A 15700-nucleotide genomic window follows, 5' to 3' on the forward strand; every position below is an offset into this window, starting at 1 on the left:
GAAGTTTTCCTTCAAGTTAGAAACTATTTCCATATGATATTTACTGTCATAGGGCTCTAATAGATTTTTGGATATCTTTTCGGAAAGAATAGGAAAATGCTTAGTATCGCGGATTTTTAGGTTTTGTTCCCAAAATTCAAGTTTTGTAATAAATGCATTTATATCAGAAATCATTTCCGCTAATTCTTTATCCCTGCTTTGAAGCTGCAAGTTAAGCTCATTTAATTTCTCTGTAATGTCCACAAGAAAACCAAAATCTCTGAGCCAAGTCGAATTTTCCAGTTCAGGAATCGGTTCATCGCGTTCTTTGAAAAATTGGAGTATAGCAGGCAGGACATCATTGAAACGTTTGAGCACTCGCCCTCTGCTTAACCATCGCACTTCAGAGTGAGGAAGTAGCTCTCCGTATTGACAGTCAATTTCATCAGCCAAGGTTTTAAATAATCTTCTTTGTAACGCTTGAGCTCTAATCTTGTTCACAATTTTCACCACCAGTTTCATAACGTTGTCCAAGTTTAGAAAATTTCCACATAATGCTTGCTGATGTATAATACAGTGGTAACTAAGAAATTGTGGAAAACTTTCATCCTTATGACATAGCGCCACGAGCCCCTTATCACAACCCACCATAGCTGGAGCACCGTCAGTTGTCAGGCCTACAATTTTTGATATTGGAATTTTCTCAGAAGAGATGAGATTTTTTAAATGAGAAAACAGCTCTAGCCCAGTAGTATGTCCTTTGAGTGGAATAAACTTCAAAAGATCTTCTTTAATCGTAAAATCACTAAAAGCCATCCTGACAAATATGGCCATTTGTGAGGTGTCAACTACATCTGTTGATTCATCCAGTTGCAGTGAAACATAAATACAGTTATCTAAGTCACTTCTTAACTGTAAAAAAATATCATTGCTCATTACTTCTATTCGCCTCATCACTGTATTAGCAGAAAGTTGCATAGATTTTATAGCAGACACTATTTCGTCTTTATTTCTAAAGTTGGCGAATAAAGAATTTGCAGCTTCCAAAAATGCTTGTTTTATGATTTCCCCGTCTTCATAAGGTTTTTTCTTTTGTGCAATTATCTGGGAAACACGATAAGATGCTTCAGTTGCAGCCATATTTTTGTCGATTGTTTTCAAAAATATTGGCTGTTGTCCAATTAACTGGATTTTTAAATGTTTCAGTTTTTCTTTTCTGGTGGCAGAATTTAACGGGAATGCCTTCTCAAAATTCGAATGTACAGTTTTATGATGCCTCTCAATATTTCCATTTTTAGGAACTGACACAGATGTACTACATAACAAACAAACACTTTTGCCTTTAACTTCTGTGATGAAGTATTGTTCTTCCCATTCCGAATGGAAATGGTATGTCTTCGCCTTCTTACTACTGCTTGCGATAATGTTTCGAACTCTAAACCAACCGCTGCACGCAGAACGTTGATAATGCCGTTCAGTATTAAACTGAGCGCAATGTCGACGTGCATTGCGTATATATAAAGCCAAAAAATTCTCGAACACGCTAATCGGTTCCAGCCGATCCTAGAACGGAGACGCGACTTCGCGTCGTGTTTGTCGGCGCGAAATCGCTTACCGCAGTGTTGCCGCTGTTTATCTATTTATTATGAAAATTTCTGAAATTTGCTAATACTGGTATGATTTTCAGACTTTTGGATTTTTTGCAACGTGAGCAGCGCGAGCTACCAGAATTGCCTTTGCGAACTACCGGTAGCTCGCGATCGACGGGTTGGCGACCACTGCTGTAGACCAATGACTTCACATAACCCCAAAACGGGACGGCTTGTTAAATGGACCGTAAAATGGCCGTAATACTCTTAATGTAGCAGCAACAGAACGATTATTTTCATAAAAAATTTGCACGATTTGCAATCGTTGCTCAAGTGTGTAGCGTTCCATGATGAAATGTATACTAATGAAGTTTGCAAATGACAAGCGAAAAATAAAAAATATTGCGTCGTTCGCCCTCCCTATCGGAAAAAAGTTGAAGCACACCTATTGAATAACCCTAATCAAGAAATTTAAAAGGGATCTGCATCTGACTCGGTAAGTATTAAATCAGTGAATGTGTTAAAGATATGGAAAGGTATGACCAGTGCGGTTGGTCATAGCTTTTGTTTATACACTACGCAGTGAATTTATATGATTGTGTGGCCAATAAATGTGTCACAGGATCAGTGCGATTAATCCACTGAAGCCATAGTTTAAGAAGCCAATTGTTTGCATTATAAATTTCTATTTGTGGTTTGGTCAATAGCAATCGCCTGCGCAGTGTAAGTAAATGGAAAAAATGTATGCACGTTTGTAGGATAAGAATAAAATTGTGAAATACATATATGTATGTAAATATTTATATACACGAACGTGCATACACTTTTCCATTTATGTATAAGAAATATGCATATACACATAAGCAATTTGTGAAAAGTTGTGTATATCTACATATGTATATGTAAATAATCTATATTATTAAACTAATAAATCTTTTTTGAACCTTAACTTGTAGCTCGTAAACGAATTAATTAAAAGGGAGACGTGTGGGTTTTACATTGCCGGCATCGCTAGCAACGTCCAACATTTACCAACATCCAGCAAAGCTACCAGGGCAGATTCAGTAAGTATTTTGTAATTTTTCAATTGTGCGTTATTACTCTGATATTATATCTTTCACATATATATTTTTTCTAATTATTGAAATTTGTGATTAATTTTTCTTACAGAACACATTGATACACACACACTTACACGCAGCGGACGTATTTGTTAAGTATCGTAGTTAGAAAAATGAGTAAAAGAACGTTGTCTAATTTATTGGGAAAAGAAAATTATGAGGAAAATGTAGCGAAATTTCGCAAATTAAATGAAAAGTAAATTTTTCGAACACCAAACCTAATTTTACAATGTAAATATTAAAATAAATTACAAAAACTTAGCGTAATTTTATAATGTAAATACATAGTACACTAAAATAAATAGCTGTACATAAATAGAACAAACTAAAACTTTGAAAAAAATTAATAACTTTTTTAATACTTGAAATATATGTTATTAACTTAAAAACCTTCCTATTAAATTAGATGTTACATTGGGCAAAGAAATAACATTAAAATACTAATGCTCTCTTGAATTAACTTTCGATTTTAAATTAATGCAAAAACAAAAATACATTTCTCATTAAACTATTTATTATATATTGTATTAATTTTCTTTAGAAACTAAAAATTAACTAAATAAATATTAAAATTATTTATTAAATAAATAATATGCAATAAATAACCCTTTGTATTAGAAATTTTGAAGGATTATTGTATATAGGATCCGTAAGTATTACCTACAAAATTACCCAGTTGAAGAGATTCTGTTAACTATGTGTTAACAACGAAATTCACTTATTCATGAAATTCTGTTAGCTACATGTTAACAACGAAATTCACTAGTTCATGAAATTCTGTTCAATACATGTTAACAACGAAATTCACTAGTTCATGAAATTCTGTTAACTACGGGTATATTCAGAAACGCATTATAATGCGCAACGTACTTTTGCAGTGTTGGCAATGCGTTCAGAAATGCAAATATGGCAGTACTGCAAATGCATCGCGTTCCAAAACGCCATTTTTGTATCAAACGTTACGCATTATTTGCAGGAAAAATTTTAATACTGCCGCTGATTACGCTAATGTGATGTCTGATGAAAAGTGATTTTTTTAGCTTTTAATGCAAAGATATATTAAATATACGTTATTAAAACAATATTTTATTACATTTTTCTTGATTTTAGCGATTATCTAAGTACATCGGAAGTAAAGTTGCTTCTCAGAGTCCGACTGAGCATGGAAAGTGAATTTGCTTCAGGGAGGAGGAAAAAGAGTGTTTTGTGGAATAAGGTGGCGGAAGAAATAAAAAAAGTGAATAAAGATTTGAAAATAGACGGGCAAATCGCGCAGCGAAAATTTTCTAATTGTTTCAAAAAAAATTTTTTTTTTTTTGAAAATTGGAAAAGTAATGAATTACAATCACAATAAATTAAAAAGCATTAGCGACTAGGAAAAAAAGATTTTTTTTTGGGAATTTTTCGTTTTAATGAACATCTTACTATATGTGATCTTCTTTTTAGCTTTACACGTCTTTTTTTCTTAAATTTAGCAAAAAACTATCACTTTTTACTTCAAATATATCGTCAACAACTAAACTCAATAATACTTCCATTTTAGTGTAAAACGCGTTCATAAATGCAACAAATCTTTTTGCAAATCGTTAACAAATCTATCAATTGCATCACTTGTCACATTGGCAGTGTTGCCAGCGCTGCAATTACTGCGCATTTATAATGCGTTTCTGAATATACCCTACATGTTAACAACAACATTCATGAGTTCAGAAGGTTTTGTTCACTACATGTTACCTACATCATTCACAACTTGAATGTCAATTAGAGCAGCACAGCAGTATATCAGAAATTTCTGTTAGTGCGAGCGAATAAAAGCATCATACGTATAGACTGGAAGTAGGCAGCAAGTGCACGGCGTAGAACATAAAATTACTATAAAGCTCACAACTTCACAAGTGAACGATACCCACAATTTAGCCAGAGAATGTTAATGCAATGAGAAGGTGCAAATGTTACTGTGAGCTTTTTTTAGTACAATTGAGATTTGAAAGATTTGAAGTAAGGGAATTTAGCACACCGAGTTTATAAACACCTCACTGACTTTTGCCCACACAAAAATTAGAAACACCACACATCTTTCACCTCAACACATTTCTCACCTCGACATTAAACCAATTAAATTTTTACTATTTTCGTATTTTTGAAATAATAAGCGAATACGTAAAATTTATTACATAATTTTTTTTTCAATTATATTAAAAAAAAAACGATTTTAAAAAAACAAAATTTATAAAAAAAAGTTTGCGCCGGGAATTGAACTCGAGTCTAACATGTGGCGAGGAAAAATAGGCGGTGCGTTTATTTCTTCGACTGCTTATTTTTTTACCATTTTGTTACTTTTGAAATGATAAGCGGATACATAAAATTTATTACAAATTTTTTTACGATTACATTAAAAACAAAAAAATTAAAAACGAAAAAAAAAAAAATTTGCGCCGAGAATTGATGGCGAGTCACGTGGGGAGGATAAATACGCAGAGCGTTTATTTATGCGCCTGCGTTGTGAACAAAAGGTTTTGTGCATGCGCGCGACGCGAATAAATTTTAATAAAGTTCTGAAAGTAGTTCATGAAGTTTTTCATTACACACATATGTACATAAATGAACGTATACTTTATATGTAAATAAATGATGGTATATGATAGTGTACATAAGTACATAATATATATGTACATGTCAATAGGAGGTATTTGCATTCAGAAAAAAAGAACGGTTTAAGATAAATCAACACTTATTTTATATTGTATGTCAATTTATAGTTTATGTATTCGACAGCATTTACATACATATGTATGTATGTACATTTGTATTTGAAAAACAATAATGCACAAGCGCAAGAACATCATATCACATATGCAAGTATGCCCAAATAACCTTGACTTATGTATGTACACATGTCACAGCACATCACATTCTTACAAGAAATCAAATACACATACGCACTAGTGAACGAGTTTCTTCCTAACAAGTGCAAAAACAATTCTGCTCTATGTATGTATATATACCCACTTTATGTCCTAGCATATATACATGCATATACGAGTATACCTACTTGCCTTCTAAACTTCCTACAAAATAATTGTATTCATATGTTACTACATCCATGCACGTTCATACATTCATGCATATATGCGCGAGCACAGCGCTCCCTTCTTGCTTCCGTGTACTTTTGTCTTTCGCCAGTCGATATTCCTAATATTATACTTACAAAAGCACAATACTTTGATAGACGCAAAAGCAACAGCAAGCGCAACTCGATGTCCGCTTTGCCACCACACATTCTAAAATGTTCTAGAACACAACAGAAACACATACCTCACATGCGCATGTCGCCCAAAGCTAAAATCTAAGCCTAGCGACTACAAAACCAAAATACATTCGTAGACGCAGTCGCAGCGGCCATGATTCTATCAGCGACGGCGCTGAACAATTTAGAACAAAAACAAAAAGTTCATTCATAAGTTAGAGCTCATATTTCAATTTCATTCATAAAACGAGCCGCCCATATGCCAATTTTCGCGACCATTCGAAAATAGTCAATATTGGAATATTTCGCGTGGAATTATTTGCCAATATTTGATAAATCTTAAATGTTTGTCATGTCGAGTGGCCGCGGCTCCGTATGTATGTATGCACCCTTATATGTATGTAAATATGTCTTCTAACTGTGCGACAGTCGCGAGTTAATGCGACTTCCACCGAATCACACATTGTGCCCATTTACACGATGTCTCCTCTGGAAGGGAAACATTTTATTCGGGGGTGAAGGACGGCCGCGGAAGAGAGAAGGGAATTTGTCTCCTGTACTGGCGACACGGTGCCCATTTACACGATGTCTCCTCTGGAAGGGAAACATTTTGTTCGGTGGTGAAGGACGGCCGCGGAAGAGAGAAGGGAATTTGTCTCCTGTACTGGCGACACGCTTTGTGCTTCTTATTCGTATTTCCAATCTTAAAGCAATTTTTGACAGTTGCTTCATTCGTTTTCTTCTTTCGTGGAAGAAAGTTCTAAGTTATGTGTTGGTTTTCAAGCAAACGGAAGATAAGAACGATGACAAACATACGAACGCTGCTTGGGAAATGCACAATTATTTTTGCTAGTAAAGTAGTATAATTTAAAATAGTTATGGGACATGTTTATGTTGATTTCTAATTTTTCCCTGCATTTCTAGATACTCAGTTTAATTTTAAGTTAATTATTTACATATGAAGTATTTTTAATTTAATTTTTTTTATTCAAGTATAAGAATTTATAAATATATTTCAATAAAAAAAACAACAAATTATTTATTATTTAACCAGTTTGCATTTTTCATTCATATATTTAAGAAACTGTTGTCGAACGCTCTCTGCTTTACATGTAAGCGCGTGCTAGAATACATCCGAACCAGACGATGCTAAAGTATTAAATGTCAAAATGTCGCCGAAAACAATTTTGCCCGTGTGTCCGCGAATGAGACATGAAAAGAGAATTTCCAGTGTCTCCATTCCAGATGTCTCCGTGTGTAAATGGGGTGATTGCTGTCCGCAAAGCCGCATATATGTACCTTATGATCAGAAAGTACCGGGAATGTTTAAATTAAACAAAACAGAGTTAAATTTAAGGCAAATTAATAGTATCTCCTTCAAAATATGACCCGTCTGAAGCAACACACATGTGCCAACGTTTAACCCAGTCCTCCAAACACCCCCGGCAGGCCGATTTGTATTCTCTTCGATTAGTGCGATGGCGCGTTATCATCATGCTAAATCTGAGAATTGTTTGCTCACATTTCCGGCGGTTTGCAACACACAGCATCTCTCTAAGGTTTCAAAACGGATAAATAATATTCTTTATTGACTGTCTGGCCCGATGGAAGGTACTCATGGTGGACTATGCCTTGGCAATCGAAGAAAACAGTAAACATCACCTTCCCGGTTCTTTTTGCTCATAGGGTATACATATCCCATCTTTTCACTGACGACAAGAAGACGGTCGCAGTTGTTGTTTTTTATATGCATACATTTTGCGTTCGTTGAAGGTTTGTATATATTTGTATACATATGCGTGTATGCGCGTTTGGCTTTCTGGATGCATCCATGGATATTAGAATATTTTCTCATCAATATGTGTATGTAAGTAGTTCAGATTTGACTGAAGAGATTAAATATAGGAATGCATATTCATATGATTGCCTTTATGGCTGTTTTACATATAAATTAATTCAAAAGAAGTATGAATAATGTTATATAGAAAATAAATTTATAAAAAACAGGTATTAGAAAAGCTGAATACACTATTTTAAATCAATTCTAATTAAACCAAATATAAAAAATGAAATAGAAATATCGAACAAAGAAAAGTGGATATAGGATTTGAACCTGAGTCAAACATGAGACTATGTACCGCATACACAACACGTCTTTCACGATTGCGCTAATCTACAATTACCGATTAAGGTTTCTAAATCACTCATCTATTCGATTCGCAGTTTTATATGCACATATTCTGCGTTAGTTGAAAGTTTGTATGCGTAACTATATGCATGTGTATGTGTGTTTGCGCGTTTGGCTTTCTGGACAGATATTAGAATGATATTTTCTCATCAATATAATTTGGATTTGATGGAATAGATTATAGACATATGTACATATTTTCTGTTTTGATTGATTTATATAAAAATCAGGTCATATCCAGTATGAACTATTTTATACCGAAAAGAAATTTCCATTTATAAAATACAAAAAAAAACAGTATTTTAAAGAAATTTTAATTAAAATAAACTCAAAAATTTTACCAAACTTTCCTGGTTTGAATTGTAAAAAGAAATGTGCAAGAAAAAAAATATGACTTCAGGACTTGAACCTGAATTAAATACGTGCCGAAAAACAAAACGAATAATTCCGCCGACTTTAGCTTCTGCACCACAAACTAACTGCCGCGCGGCCTTCTTAATCGCAAATTTATTCGCTTCGATTTCCTTAGTAGTGTGCCGAAAAATCTTATGAACTTCCTCAGTAGTTGGGTAAACGCAGAAAATATCTGAATTACTGTCCTAGCGTGGTAAGTAAATATAGAAACCCTCCACTCGCGTCACTCGCGTGGTAAATATCTTCAATTCGCCACTCGTGAGCAAAGTTGAATTTGAAATTACCTTAGTTTGAATCTAGAAATTAGTACTCGAAAAAAGCTCATTTAACATTTGCTCCTTCTCATTGCATTAACATTCTCTGATTTAGCAGTGTCAATAGCAGATAGTTGGTTTGCAGGGTATGTGTTTTGACATATACATACTATATAATTGATCAAATCAAAAATATCTTTATAGAAAACGCTTCATTACCAGGCACACAGGAAGATGGCATATGCAAATATAAATATGTGATTTTTTTATAAATATGCTATACGAGTACTATGGCAACTAGAAACATGGTCTAGCCTCTGTACGTACTTATTTGTGTTCTGAACTTCAAGCAAAACAATGCTTATTAATATACACATATGCTTGTAACCGCACACGCAGGGCACTCACTTTATTCCTCTAAATACGTACATATAATATAGTATGTCGTTCAAAGCTGAAGTTCTATGCCTAGCGACTACAAGAATAAAATGCATTCATAGGCGCAACCGTAGCGGCCATCATTCTAGTTGCCATGGTGCTGAAAAGTCTAAAATAGTTGAGGCGGCGCTGAACAGTTTCAACAAAAACTCATCATCAAAAAATTCATTGATAAATTCGAGCTCATATTTCTATCAGCAAAGTACGAGCCGCCATATGCCAATTTTCTCGACCATTCAAAAAAAGTCAATATTGAAATATTTCGCGTAGAATTATTTGGCATTATTTGGTAAATCTTGAATTTTTATCAAGTCGAGTGGCCGCGGCTCCGTATATACATATGTATGCATCAATATATGTATGTAAATATGTCTTTCTAAATGCTCGACAACCGCAGCTGCTGTGCGTCAAGTGCGCGCATGAGCATACAGTAACTTGCAGAAAACTACATAAGTAGCTTAAAAAAAGTTCTGTGTCGGACATTTCAATACTAGAAGTAAATTTCCAAACAATTATTTTATGTTCTCTGATAGATAAATAGTTAATTAGTATATGACTTTACGAATGTAGTTCTTCAATTGATAAAAAGTGCACAAAACATATGCATACACAGATGGACAAAATTATTCACACACGCATACCAATTATAAATGCCGAACTATTTCTGCTAAGCCATTTTATCCATATTTTTTTATCATATTACGTTTATTAATGTACGGATTAATTGAAAAGAACAAAAAAACCAAAAATACAGAACTTCATTATAAATAAATAGCAAAAAAACAAAATCAAACTAATTTTTGCACGGACAAAATTATTCACACATTTGGCTATATAAGATAAGTTATTCAAATGATTAATTATTTAATAGGTAGTGGATAAACCTTTTCTTTCAAAACTGTTTGGCATGGAATTTACCAATTTTTCTGTAACGTCCTCTCCTTTTTTTCCCATTCCTGTAGACGAATTTGTTTGAGCTGCCTTTTGCTGGAAATATTATGCTTCTGAAGCCTTCTGCCGAGTTCATCCCAAAGATGTTCGATGGGATTCATGTCGGGTGACTGTGGGGGAGTTGCAAGTATATGCGGCACATGGTGGATAATCCACATACGGACATCAAAGGCGGTATGCTTGGGGTAATTGTCCTGCTGGAAATAATAATTATTCCCAAGGCCAAGTTTTTGAACACTTCTCTGCAGGTTTTCTTTTAAAATATTTAGGTAAACTGTTTTGTCCATAGTTCCGACAATGAACACCAAGCTACCAACCCCTGCCGCCGACATACAACCCCACACCCTCACTCCCCCACCACCATGTTTTACAGTTTTCACTATACCTATTGTTGCTTTCAAGTTCACAGTTAGGCTGCCTCCATAGTCTCTCTCGCCCATCGGATTGGAAAATATTGAATTTGCTTTCATCTGTAAATAACACAGAGTTCCAAAACTCAGCGGGCTTATTTAAATATGCGTTTGCAAACTCAGTTCCCTTTTTTTGATTCACTTTGGTTATGAGTGGCTTCCTTCGTGCTACCCGAGAATTGTAACCAGCACGGTGCAGAGTTCTGCGAACGGTTTTGGGATGAATATATTTTACAGTTTCCTCTAGCAACTCTGCAGCCAACTTAGTGGATGTTATTTTAGGATCCTTTTTGATTTTCCTAACAATATTTCGTTCTTCTTTGGTAGTCAGTTTTCGAGGCCTGCCGCTATGTGGAAGACTTTTGAGGTTAGTTTCATTTTGAAAGCGTTTTATGATACTGTAAATGGTAAATCGGCTTCTCTTTACAATTTTACCAATTTGTGCACACGATTTGTTTTGCTTATGCAGCTCCAATATTATTCTTCTCTCAGCTTCCGTGGTTTCTTTCTGCTTTCGGCCCATTTCAAAAGATTTTACAATTTTTGCAACGCGCAAATGTCACAAATAAAAAAATTTTACCTCAAATGACGCCTATTAATAAAGAACTGTTAATTTTAGAAATAGCGATGCTATATTATATAAAAATTTTAATGTTTAACCCTAGTAAGATAACGCTATTGTCTACCTCTAAAAGGATAAGGATACGTCTAAATGACGTATCATCTTTTTGTGTCAATTAAGAATAAAAATTACTAAGTTTTGAATTGAGATCATTTATTTTCAGTTAAATAAAGTAAACAAAAACATAAAATAATACATAACGTAAAATAAATAATAAAATTCATTTTGTCTTACAAAACGTAACAAAAATTAGGCAGTCTTCACAAAAGGACACAAATTGATTTCTTAAATTTAAATGAATGGCAACTTTTTAACTTCATTTGCACAACAATGCATCGAATAATCATTCAAAATAAAAAAAGCTAAAATCGAACAAGTTTATATGCACGTGTTGCAAACTTGATTTTGGTGCTCTCCACACAGAGGTGCTTTACATACGACGCATACCTTCTTAGACATGCGTCTTATTTTTGACGGACAGAAACAACAGTATTTTATTTTTTTGGTTCTTGTTGATCTGCATTGCCTTCTCGATCACTGTTGGTATCATCTGGACAGGCGTCTGGAACACCACTGCTTCTTCCAGCGCTGTCGCTTAAGTTTTGTATGGCAACTTGAATGCTGCTGCGCAAAGTTTTTGACAGTGAAGGAGTTTCAAGTCTTTTTTCATCCATGGTGTTGTTAACGATGAAGAAAGTGCCTTCATATAATCTTTACGGCTCAATGGCTTTTTATTCATACTCCTTATGTTATGGCAATATATGATATACGAATTAATGAATGCTATATTTAACATGCCATTAAAAACTGCCATCGGCCATTTATAAGTTTTTCGCGAACACGACATCGCGGAACTCATTTGATCAAATGTATCTACCCCGCCTTTATTTTGGTTATAATACAATATTATATTCGGCTTTCCTGTTGCATCATCAATAGTACCTTTCTCATTATTAGATGACGGTAAATAAACCATTTTTGATGGCTTAGGTTTATATGTAAGGAGTGTTAATGGGCCGTCATAGCAAAACTTCGAAGTTCCAATAGGTCGTGTTCGTGATTTTTTCATATCTTCGGGTATTTCACGTTTGTTTGATCTTAACAACAAGAGTTAATTTGTATGGCTCTTTCAGTAAACTCTTCGCCAAGGGGATCAACGTGAACCAATTATCACATGATATGTTTCTGCATGTACCATAAATTGGTCGTGAAAGCTCTTTTACATAGTACTCTCACAAAGGGAGATCGCAAGTTTTCGTTGTTTTTCCAAGATAAGGTATCGCATTAAACATGTATTTCATAGTGCTGTCGCATATCTTAGGTATTTTGATTCCATACTTTCTTGGTTTGTTTGGAATGAACATTTTAAAGGGACAGCGACCACGAAATCCCAAAAGCTGCTCGTCAATAGTTGTATGTGAGCCAGGAATGTAGCTGGATTGACACTGTTTTATAAAAATATTCCATATACAGTAGATTTTGTTTTTATGCGGTGCATACGTTCCGCAAGAAACAGCATACAAAAAGCTACCAGTTCTATAGTAAAACTATAGATACGTTTCATAGTGCTAAGATCCGCATAAATCTGAAATAATGTAATAAAATCGCATAAAAAAGGGTACTAGTCCCATATTATAACTATAGATACGTTCCATAGACCACATGAATCTGAAATAATTAAATAAAATCGCATAAACAAAAAATTATATTTTTGAAAATTATATCTTTATTTAAGAAGCGTTAGTACCGAAAAATAAATTTTCATCGTCAGAAATAGAATCAGACAATACCCGCATGTTGCGCATTCGATTAGGATTTGGCGTAAAATCACTTCCGTCACTTGAGGAAATGTACACGTCTGATCTGGATGGTGATGCAGGCGGTTCCATACTTGTAGGGTTAGCATTTTTCATGTAATCTGAGATGAGTTTTTGCTTAGCTGGTTTAGAATCTTGTTTATACAATTCCCGATTGGTCGACATGCATAAATTAAGTTCACGTTGGAATTTCAAGGCCCGCTCAGTATCTGGATCATTGGTAAGATAATAATTTTCTAATTCGCTGCACATCTGAACTCCTTTTCGATCCACATTTGACGTAAATGGTGTTATTTCATCTTCCGGTTCAATGTCTTTTCCAGAATCACCAGCAATGATTTCCATTAAGTCTTCATCATTTAGCTCTGGGTCCAAAAGTAGCTCATCAATATCTGCGTTGCATAATGTTTCAAACCCCTCTCCACCAATTTCATGACCTAAAGATATAATTTCTGATATTGATATTTCTTCTGATAGACTTCCCCTTTGATCGCATTCTGGCCAAACCGTTTTCCAGCAAGTCTTTAAAGTTTGTGGTTTTATAGCTTTAACTGCCAAGCCAGCATGATTTATGCAGTCCAAAATCGAAAAATTTTTCCAGGCATCCGTAACTGTTATCTCTTCATTCTCTATCTTGTCCAAAATGTGCTGAAAGGTCAACTTTACATAATGTTTTTTAAAATTGCAGATAATGCCCTGGTCCAATGGTTGCAAAATGCTGGTTGTATTTGGTGGGAGAAACACTATCTCGACATTGGCATGTTCTATATGCGGATGACCTGGCGCGTTATCGATATGCTAAATCACTTTGAACTCGAGACCTTTATCCAGCAAATATTTTTTAACTTCCGGCACAAAATATCGATTAAACCATTCTGTGAAAATTGCAGTAGTCACGCACGCTTTTTTGGTGGCTATCCAATGAACAGGAAGTTTTGCCCTTCAGCGATCGATGTTTTAGTGATCGATTTACAACTAAAGGTTTTAATATCCGGTCCCCGGACGCATTGCTGCAACTCTATCTTTTGCTGCTTTAAAACCGCTCGCAGATTTTTCAGATTTAGCAATATAGGTACGACTAGGCATCTTTTTCCAAAATAGCCCAGTCTCGTCGACTTTAAAGACTTGATCTGGGCTATATCCTCCATCTTTAATAATTTTGAGCAACTTCTTTTGAAAACTTTTAGCTTCATCATAATCTGCTGATGCGATTTCACAGGTAATCTTTACGTTATGAAATGCATTACGCTTTAAACCCCCAATTAACCATCCTGTACTGGCTGAGAACTCTGCTATGTTGTGATCGCTGGATAAAATAGTAGGCTCCGAATTTTTCAGCTGCTCATACAATCGAAGTGCTCGTTCTTTAATTAGTTGGCCATTTGTGGGGATTCTCTTCTGGTTTAAATCTTCCAACCAAATTAATAACATTTCCTCTAATCTTTCTTTTGTAGTGCCTCTTGAATACGACGCCTTTTTAGCATTCAACTCTGTTCCACTAATTACCGATGCCCTTATTGCGGCCTCATTCTTCTTAATTGCTTTTATAGTAGATTCACCAAATTTAAAATGTCTCCCAACAGATGCATAACGTTCGCCTGCTTTTAAGCGATCCAAAATTAAAATTTTAGTTTCTAGGGAAATTGCATTTCTATTCCTTTTTTCTTTTTTGTTGGACATTTGTGAGCAGGGTTAAATAACCTTTAAAAATTAAATTAAATTGTGAGTGATCAAGAAGCAATTTTTTTTGAATATAAAACGCTTTTACTTACACAAAAACATCTGATAATTTAAAGACTCGTCCGTTTCTCTAAGCAGCCAGTTGATTAATAATTTTCATTCTTTCAAAAAGCACGCAAGCAAGCAAAAGCAAAAAAAATAACTGTACAATATGCATACATACATACATACATACATACATACATACTTAGAAGTAAAATAACAACAACAATAGAAGATCAGCAAAAAAAAATAACTGTACAATATTCATTCATATGTACGTAGAATTAGAATAACAACAACAATAGAAGATCAGCAACGGCAAAACAGCAAAAGAAGCTAAGCAAACACAGTGGGGCTAGACTGCACAACAATAAATAAATAAATAAGCAAACAATTTTTAACTTTTCTAAAAACCGCTCTATTTCAAAGCCGCATAAAAAAACCCGCATAAAAACAGAATCTACTGTATTTCTAACAGGAGTAAATGCGTCGTTTGGTCGAAGTGATTGGCGCATACCTTGTCATCAAATCTTAGATGTCTAATGAGGTAGTCGAATCTATCTCGACTTAATGCTGCTGCATACCTTGTTCCACAGTACATCATATTAAACACTTCTTCAGTTGTGAGGTGATTGTCTTTTAAAAGTTAGTGTAAGAGCTCCAATTAAAGCACGAATTTCAATGGCATTTGTTTCTCTAAATGTTGCAGCTGTCATATCGTCACGACGATTTATAGAGATTTCAGCGTTAGTCCATTAACCCACTTCTGTAATTATTTCGTCAGTGAAAAATAAGTTGAAGCGTTCCTGTGGATCATAAAACGGTTTGCATTGTCGAGTAGGTTCTCTTGTGATTCTAACTATGTTTGTCAACGCAAATCGGGAAACACTATTTCCTTTTGATGTACTCCAGCAATGTCCGCTTTTACTTCTAAAGGTTGGTATAGAT

General features: G+C 34.6%; 1 long non-coding RNA gene across 1 annotated transcript; it reads left to right on the forward strand.

Moving 5' to 3' along the window:
- The first annotated feature begins 1943 nt into the window (after positions 1 to 1943).
- LOC128869267 (uncharacterized) lies at positions 1944 to 2817 on the forward strand. Its single transcript, XR_008455248.1, has 3 exons — positions 1944 to 2064; positions 2525 to 2632; positions 2739 to 2817. It is a non-coding gene; the product is annotated as an uncharacterized LOC128869267 (long non-coding RNA).
- Positions 2818 to 15700: the final 12883 nt, after the last annotated feature.

The sequence above is a fragment of the Anastrepha ludens genome, chromosome X (genome assembly GCF_028408465.1).
Source record: "Anastrepha ludens isolate Willacy chromosome X, idAnaLude1.1, whole genome shotgun sequence".
Lineage (NCBI taxonomy): Eukaryota > Metazoa > Arthropoda > Insecta > Diptera > Tephritidae > Anastrepha > Anastrepha ludens.